The 9,789-nt window shown below is 38.8% G+C and overlaps 1 long non-coding RNA gene across 1 annotated transcript; it reads right to left on the bottom strand.

The window, feature by feature from the left end:
* Positions 1–8,624: 8,624 nt before the first annotated feature.
* On the bottom strand, positions 8,625–9,418 carry LOC149202490 (uncharacterized). Its single transcript, XR_016253529.1, has 3 exons — positions 9,117–9,418; positions 8,828–9,021; positions 8,625–8,732 (listed from the first exon to the last, which is right to left on the bottom strand). It is a non-coding gene; the product is annotated as an uncharacterized LOC149202490 (long non-coding RNA).
* Between the last annotated feature and the right edge of the window lie 371 nt (positions 9,419–9,789).

Raw genomic sequence — 9,789 nt, 5'->3', positions numbered from 1 at the left:
CAGAGCTATGAACAATATATTGAGAAGAGAATTTGAAGTTTGAAGTTCGAGGTTGCAGGTGCAAATCGAATTCATATCATACTTCAAGGTTGGCCAATGGAGTTCTATGGCTCGAGACTCGAGTATGCCTTGGGAGGTAGCTCGAATTACATAGCATGGAAAGATAGAATGGAGGATGTATTAGAAGACAATGGCTTGAAGGATTTCATTGATCAAGAAATCTCAAAGCCAGCTTCAACTAATGCACAAGAGTTAGCTGAGTGGAAGAAGTGTGTGGATAAGGCGAGACGGATCATCCTTGAGGGAGTTCGAGACCATATTTTCTCGAGTCTCCATGGGAAGGATACTCCATTTTCAATGTGGAAGACATTGAAGGACCTCTACCAGAATAGTAGTGACCAGAGGAAATTAGCGCTCAAGGATAAGCTTCAAAGAATCAAGATGGAGAAGGGCGATACTATTTCCACATATCTGAACAAGCTCACCACCTGCAGAGATGAGCTTGGCAGTGTGGAAATAACTACTGCTAATGATGATATGGTGAGCCTCACTCTCCTTGGCCTTCCAAGGAGTTGGAATAGCTACCAAGACTCTGTGAATGGAAGGGAGAAACTGTCGGATTGGGAACAACTATGGTCGGATCTTATGCAGGAGGAGATTAGGAGGAGCACACGAGATGGTTCTTCATCCAAGAATGATAATGAAGAAAATCTGGCCTTAGTAAGTAAGGCAAGGAAAGGGAAGGGGAAGGCTTCCCATTTCAAATCAAATTCTTCTCATGGAGGGAAGAAGAGTAACATGTCTAAAGTAAGATGCTTTAATTGTCACAAGATGGGACATTATGCCACTAACTTCCCATCAAAGAAGTCCAAGAAGGGATCCTTGGAAGGATAGGAAAGTGAGGCATTATCCTCTTAGTTCGAAATGGACTTTACCCTCATCGCATGCATGGTGTCATCGATGATGGGTTGTGTCTGGTATCTTGATAGTGGAGCCTCATTCCACATGACCAGTGATAAAAATTTATTCAATGCCTTGGAGGAGAAAGACCTCAAGATGCGCATATGGGTGACGATGGAAGGTATAGTGTTTCAGGAGTGGGCACGGTTGCTTTTCAGAGGGAGCATGAAGCTCCTCTCACCTTGACAGATGTGATGTATGTGCCTCGACTAAAGAAGAACTTGGTATCGGTCATGATGTTGGAGGACCAAGGCTACGATATTGTCTTTAGTAAAGGAAAAGTGTTCCTAAGACACATAGCTACGGGTCAGACCAAGAGGATAGGGATTCAGGTGAAGAATCTCTATAAACTAGAGGTAGATGATTGTGCAGAATTGAGTACGAAAGCAGAATTGGTGCAAAGCCAAGACATTGGCAAGCTGTGGCATAGGTGGGTTGGGCCATTTGCATCATGGGGCTTTGAAGATAATGCAACAGATATCTACAAAACTTCCCAAAGGTAAACTTGCACAAGTTGACACATGCAAAGGTTGTACCTTGGGAAAGCACACCAAGTCTTCTTTCCATGATCGAGATAGTCAAGCAAAGGCTATCTTAGAGCAAGTTCATACTGATTTGTGTGGACCATTCTCAACGACATCCACAATGAAGAAAAGGTATTATGTGATTTTCATTGATAACTATTCTCGTAAATGTTGGATTTATTTCATGTAGAAGAAGGACCAAACTTTCACAAATTTTTGTGAGTTCAAAGCTTTGGTCAAGAAAGAGTTAGGGAAGAAGATTAAGGCCTTGAAAAGCGACAACAGTGGAGAATATGTCTCTCAAGAGTTTAAGAACTTCTGTGCAGCAGAAGGAATTAAACGAAAGTTGACGACACCTCATAATCCACAGAAGAATGGGGTGGCTGAGAGGAAGAACAAAACTATTGTAGGGGCAACACGGGAAATGTTGCATGACCAAGGCCTACCACTTCACTTGTGGGTTGAGGCATGTAACACAACGGTCTAGTTGCAGAATAGAAGCCCACATCACATACTTGGGATGAAGACACCAGAGGAAGCTTTCACCGGTAAGAGACCAGATGTAGGTCACTTTAGGATCTTTGGCTCATCGGTATATTGCCATGTGACAAAGGATGAACGGAAGAAGCTTGAGCCGACAACAAAGTTGGGGATATTTGTGGGGTACACTGATACACCTCACAACTACCGGGTGTACTTGCCCACCATTCGAAGGACAGTGGTTCGTAGAGATCTCAAGTTTGATGAGCAGAAGGCCATGCGAGTTTCCCTTGAGAGGGATCTCCAACTACAGGCTGTGAGGGAACTATTGGTTCCTATGGAGGAGGAGCCTCAGACTGATGCGGAGCAGCTGCATGCAGAGGTTGCAGGAGTGGAGACATCTACTCAAGCAGAGTCTTCCAAAGATGGACGGAAGCGCATAAGAGAAGTTGACAGATTGTTGGAGGATGCGAAAGATAATGTGGGAGCACCATCTTCTCAACGCAGATAGAGGAGGTCACCTAAGAGGTACATTGGATACATGGCCCTTGCTAAGAAATGCGTTGAGACCGAGCCATCTTCCTTCGAGGAAGCAGTGCAACAACCGATTTGGGTTGATGCTATGGTGGAGGAGTATAACTCCATAGTTCGTAACAGTGTTTGGGATGTGCTTCCGAGACCGGGGAAAAAGTCAGTTGTGAGTTCCTGTTGGCTTTACAAGGTAAAGCAAGCTACTAATGGTAGTGTGGAGAAGCATAAGACAAGATTTGTTCCCCATGGCTTTTCACAGGTCGAGGGGATTGACTATGATAAGACTTTTGCTCCTGTCGCAAGGTACTGATCTATCATATCTATGTTGGCACTATTAGCATAGATGGGTTGGAAGATCCATCATATGGATGTGAAGACTGCATTCCTCAATGGCCAGATTGAGGAAGAGGTGTACATAGAGCAGTTGGAAGGTTTTGAGACCTTCGATTGTGAGACGCATGTGTGCCGACTCAAGAGAGCGTTGTATGGGCTGAAGCAAGCACCTTGTTCTTGGTACACCAGGATAGACAACTACTTCACCGGGTTCACAAAGAGTGAAGCGGATGCGAACCTGTACCACATCGAGGTGAAAGGTAAACTGTTTCATATTGATTGGTAATGATCAGTTGATCGTGTCTTGTAAGGAGGACCTTGCAAGAGAATTCGAGATGAAAGACATGGGTCTCATGAATTACTTCCTTGGCATGGAAGTGTAGCAGAAAGATGGGGAGTTGTTTGTGTCTCAGAGTAAGAATGCCAACGAGATACTCAGAAGATTCCACATGGAGAAGTGCAAGCCCATGCAGACTCCTATAGCAGGTAATTGGAGGAAGGAGGTTGCTACTTCCAGAGAAGTGGTAGAGGATACTATGTACAGGCAACTTGTGGGTTCACTGATGTACTTAGTGAGCACGCAGCTAGATTTGTGCTATGCGGTAAACCCACTAAGTCAAGAGATGGTTCAACCTACCAAGATGTTTTGGAATGTGGCAAAGCATGTATTGAGATACCTCAGAGGTACATCTCAGTATGGATTATGGTACAGACGGACAGAGAGAGTGAAGCCACGGGCTTCACTAATGCAGATTGGGCAGGGAGTCCATCATATCGAAAGAGCACATCATGAGGGATTTTCAACCTTAGGTCAGCGACAGTTTCTTGGTACAACAGGAAATAGAGGTCGGTTGCACTCAACTCGGAAGAGGCAGAATACATGGCTGCAAGTCAGGTAGCATGTGAGGCCATCTGGATGTAGAAAATCCTAGTTGGTTTGTTTGATCAGAGGATGGATCCAACTATGATATATTGTGATAATCAGAGTTGTATCAAACTCTTTGAGAATCCAGTATTTCATGATAGGTTCAAGCACTTCGACATCAGGTATCATCATCTCAGAGATTGCGTAGAGACTGTGAAACTAGATTGTAGATGCACTCTTTAAGGTTGGTTCTGCATAGGCTTTATGGGTATGAAAAGTCATCGAGCAGCAAAATGGGGTACCCTCAAAATATTATCATAGACCCTTCATAGAAGGGATTCATATTGGCATTCCATAGTCTCGGTATCTATTTAATAGTCTTGAATATCTTATGTTTTTGTTTCAGATTCACTCCTCTATGTCACTATGTCTTTTTTGTGAAAGTTGAAAAGGCTTTAGTCCTATTATGCATTTATCTTAACAACAATTTGTTGATCCTTTAATCTTTGGTTTTTGGCTCAACTAGCTAACTGTGTATCTTTTTTCTTTTGGATATAAGCAAAGTTTATGCGAGTTTTGGAGTGTTGATACAAACTGTTTTTTTTTTCTTAATAAAAATTATGGATTTTTCTTCGTGGAGAGAATAAAAATTAAAATAGAAGGAAAAAAAGAAGCATAAAAGCAATATCTAGAAACTTAAGCTCCCAGTTTTTATAACTATTAAAAAGTCATCATGAAAATATTTTCTTATTATGGTTTAAAAATATATAATAATAAATTTAGTTTTAAATATATTATAATTTTGATTTAGCCCCAAGGGTTAGCTCAGTTGGTCGAGTCCTCATCGTTAGAGCACCTCTACTTTTGAGAGGTCACAGTTTCAATTCTCTTGACACTCTTGGGGTTAGGCTCCATAGTTGAGTCGGAAAAAAAGTGATCCTTTTGGATATATCTGTCTAGTATGAATATTTCGTGAATGTAATGGTCAATAATCTACGAGGACCGTGAACCACATAGAAGAAAACTATTATAATTTTTATTTTTCTTAATCATTTTTAAAATTATTTTTCTAAAAATGGATTATAAATTGTTTGAACCACATTTTTCAATTATTAAAATCACAAGTATAATAAGAATTTTAAAGTGATAAATCCATTTTTCAATAAAAATGCAAATCAAGTAAAAATAATTGTAATCCCTATAATCTTTTAAAATTTAATAATAAAATTACTAAAAAAGACTCCACATACTTAAGCTCATTTATTTTTTCAAGTAAGAAACAATGTTGAATGGATTATAAAGTCTATAAATTCACTCTTATCTATATTTGAGAGAAAATACTCCTCCGATGTGTTCTTGTATGATGGTATGCGAAGTAGTTAATGGAAGTGACAAACAAAGGAGGTGGGAGATTGGAAATCACCCACCCGACAACCATATGGGATGATAGTTCATACACGTGAAAATGATTGTAATGGCATTGGTTATCATTTGGAGGAAGATTTTGGTGACCTCTTCCACCAAGAATCATCACCATGCACATGAGGGATGTGACAACGGAGTTCTCATTGTGAGGAAGGGGATGAATGTTTAGATATTAAACTTGTATTTTTGTATAATTGTCAAATTTGTATTTAGGCCTAATTATCAAACTTGTATTATGACTCTGGGTTACTATGATTGGGCTTGAGGTAGTGTTGTCTTTCTTGGGAACATTCAGGTGGCTTGGATTCTCTCATGAACTTTGGCTTCAATGTCATTTTTGTGTGGGAAGAAGCAAGATTCATTAGTATGTTCTCGAGATTTGGGTCTTTTTGGGGAAATGGTTGTGTGTTGGTTCAACACTGTAATCCATATGGATACCACAAATGGACAATTTAACATAAGATGTGTCATGCCCTCAAGTGCAACCCTACATAATACACACATGCCCAGTCCAATAAAACCCTGTGACATAAATTGTCCCAAGTTAATATTTATTTCCCCTGACTGACCAACCAAAACATTTTAGTTTTAGAGGAAGTTTCCAATCCGAAATTTTTCAAAACCACTCCCAATCTATAAGACACTATTGAACATGTGTGATATACCTATAAGCCTCCTTTACGGAGATCAACCCCTATTCAATCTTGCTATCACACGTGAAAATGTCTTCCTTATCCATTAATATGATACCCTCCATAGATAATATGGTCTCAACAGCCAGAGTTATTTATTAATCAGTGGAATGTTATTAAATTGGCACTATTTCCACACATAAATGATAAATAAACCTTAATGCCACAAGCAACCGTAGAAGTAGAACCAAAACATCCAAAAACTGGGAAAGAGATTTTTAAGATTTAAAACCAATTAAACCGCAGAATCTTAAAAGAAGAAAAGAACATAATAAAGTGGAAATTTTGAAAAAGCATACATACCACCATAGCAAGATAGATTTGCCAACAATGTAATTAAATTTCAGTGCTTGCTACATTATTTCTATGGTACCAACCAGCATAATGTAAAATAACCCTACAAGAACATCAACATGCATCCACAAATCAATTTATGAAATGAATTTTCAACAACCAGCTAAATTTCATAACCCTACTACATAAGCAATAAAGGAGACTAACAACAGACTAGATTACTACCTAAGCAATAAAGGAGACTAACAACAGACTGGATTACCTGTGTCTAGTATGTAAAGGTCGTTGTAATATATCTATTCAGATTCATCTTGAGTTTTTCCACAACCTCCAAATATAAATAGACGGTGATCAATGAGTGCAGCACTATGCCCCTCTGGTCCTTAAGCACTTGCGGTAGGTTGCACCCATGTATTTGTAGCTGCAAATTCAACATATTTCTCAAAATCTTAACTAAAATGGTACAAAGTAACTGAGGAAATAAGACCAAAACAAACAAGAAGATTTGTGACTGATAGGAAGAAATTAGAAAAAGAGGAACTTTCTTAAACAAAAAAAGGTACCCTTGATCTACACCAAAATGATGTTTCTAACATAGTGAATATATCTATTAATTCAATGAAGATTCAAACGAAAACTGGCAACTGAAAAAACGCAAGGTTAACTGAATATGAAACTGATGCGATGTATCAGAATGAGGTGCTGTTTAACAAAGAATTGTATTATTAAACTTTCACATCAATTTGACCTGTTCCAGAGTAAAACAATAATCATCAATTGATATAATGAGGGAACATGAAGTTCTTCATCCCAATCCCTACCAAGATGGAGAAGTGAATCGCTGGAGCAAACTGAAAGTTCCAGTTTTAACTGTTACATGTTAACATTTGTATCATATAATGATACTATTGTGGTGGACCTTGATGCAATTGTTAGTGTCATCATTATATGTCTGATAATATAACAATTAATGTTAAGGACAGTGTTAGATGGTTGAACCACCATAATGACTCTGCAGCACTGTAAAAGATGTTATATGCCTACGATGCAATTGAGAAATGATACATCAGCTGGTATATAGGCAGCATATCTCAAGCTTGCCATGTTGCAGATTTGCTGCAGCATTAATATACCAGTCTATTCTCTCCACTCTTGTGTTTATCACGGACGGACTTGCCCCTTCAACTTTGGTGTATGAAATGTCCTAAAATGAACAGTGATTGTGTCCTGAATTCTAATACTTTATATGTCTTTGAAAGAAATTAAATTGGATATTCGTAAAGTTGGAACTCTAAAAAACCAAAAGCTTGTTTCAAAGAACATCCTCATTGAGGTTGACACTGGACAACATATAGCAAAACACAGCCAGAAGAGGGCATATCCCTGTGAAGGCGATAGACAAACAGGGCACAACATCAGCAAAGGAGATGTCGAGCAATTCAACAAAAGTGTCATTCTGGAACACCGCAATGGATTTGATCAACCACTGTGGCGAGCAACAACCAACACATGTTCATGTTTCAGAGAAGCAACTTGCTACAATGCACGGCACAATCTGACACAGCTAACAAGAGTGACAGCAGTTAGGGAAATATGTTTAAGAAAGTACGGTGAAGCACATATGAGATACCAGAAGAATATAAGTTCAGGAACCCATGTTCATGAGAAAAGCAGGTAACAACATTGTTGAGGACATATCTTCTGTGACAAAATAACAGCATTGAGGGCAGCAGTTAAAAATTCAGTTACATTCTCATGAATGTGGCTCCCTGAAAATAGAGAATGTAATGAACAGACTCAGAAGAAGAAACCCATTAGAAATGTATGTAGATCCCGCAGCATATGGCTTCTAATAATGATGACAACCCATAGAAGGGAGAGAGAAAACAATTTCAAGGTTGATCAGAAAGAATAAGGGGCGTGTCATCACAGGGAGAAAGATCAACAAAACTTTTAACTTTTTACAATATTTAGCCAAAATATTTCATTATTTGTAATCAAATTCGAACAGAGACCAACCCAGAATCAACAGAGAACAATGTCCCAGTGTGAACCTCAAAGAGAAAGATGTCGAAAAGCCATGCACTAATGTTCCAAAAACGGTACAACAATGTAATGTTCAAGTCAACAACGTCAAAAAAATGTATACCCATACTTAACCCATTTATTTCAATTTAAGACTATCCTGAGCAAAAGATGGAGCCAAATGATGTGATCCCCCTTTCCTGCAGCAGCTATAAAAGAACTTTGGCCATGTGATGATCAAGACCAAGACCTACCATTGTCACCAAGATCTAAAAGCTGATTGATTGTACTTAACATATGCACAGAATTTGTCTGAGTGGGTTTCGAAGTTACTAGTGTCCAGCATATGCAAATTCCATAGAGGGTTCTTCCCATCTGTGCCACCAAATAGAAACAAGTTTGTTCCCACAGTAGTACAGCTGTGGCTGTCCCTGGGAGAGGGTAGGGGTTCCTTTCACCATAGGCTTACTCCAGGTCTACTTGCCTAAATACACAAATAAAACCCAAAAGCCCAAAAACTTCAGCATCGGTTTCAACCCACCTCCGAAGTGATCACAAAAACATCAGCATCGGTTTCAGCCCAGCTCCGAAGTGATCAAAACTCTGCACATTGACCAGCCTTCATCATATGGGTATAAGTTCAAACATTAAAAAGCATAACATGTCACTGGAAAACAAGAATGGCTACATGGCCTTACCCGAATCCAAGACATAAACATCATTTGTCTGGCAATTGTCCTGGCCATATCCGCCAAAACTCCAAGTCTACTTGCCTAAATACACAAATAAAACCCAAAAGCCCAAAAACTTCAGCATCGGTTTCAACCCACCTCCGAAGTGATCACAAAAACATCAGCATCGGTTTCAGCCCAGCTCCGAAGTGATCAAAACTCTGCACATTGACCAGCCTTCATCATATGGGTATAAGTTCAAACATTAAAAAACATAACATGTCACTGGAAAACAAGAATGGCTACATGGCCTTACCCGAATCCAAGACATGAACATCATTTGTCTGGCAATTGTCCTAGCCATATCCGCCAAAAACATGGAGAAAGCGGTCATTCTTGACCGAGTTGCAAGTGTGGCCACATCTCTTGCCCGTACCCATTATACCACCTTTTTTTTCTATGGGATTTTTTACCCTCTAGAGCCTTTATCTTCAACTTCACTCTTTCCATTAATCTTCGAGTCAAGCAAAATCACAACAACCTGCTGTATGTACTGTATGTAAATCACAACAACCTGCTGTATGTACTGTATGTAAGGACAAAAAAAAAACCCAAAGCCTTCTCCAGCTGCAGCTCCTCTGCACTCCTGAAAACACACTATTACAACCGAACAAACCACACTCAAATCAGTAAATAGATGAGGGTTCGCTCTGTATCTTTTGACAAAAATGTATAGCATTAATTAGAAATAAAAAAATATCTTCATTGTTAACTAAAAACAAGAAATATCTCCATCTTTACTTATAAAAAAAAGCAAATACTTTATTTACAAATTTTTGTTTTCTAATTTTTCTGCTCTGCTGTGTTTTTGGAAAAAATGTACAGATAAAATAATATCTTCATTGTTAACTAAAAACAAGAAATATCTCCATAGTTACTTATAAATAAATAAATTATTTACAAGTTTTTATTTTCTAATTTTTCTGCTC

The sequence above is a fragment of the Pinus tabuliformis genome, chromosome 2_1, assembly GCF_031772625.1.
Source record: "Pinus tabuliformis cultivar Carrire ecotype Pingquan chromosome 2_1, CPIR1, whole genome shotgun sequence".
Lineage (NCBI taxonomy): Eukaryota > Viridiplantae > Streptophyta > Pinopsida > Pinales > Pinaceae > Pinus > Pinus tabuliformis.
This window is presented reverse-complemented; position numbering and strand designations above follow the sequence as displayed.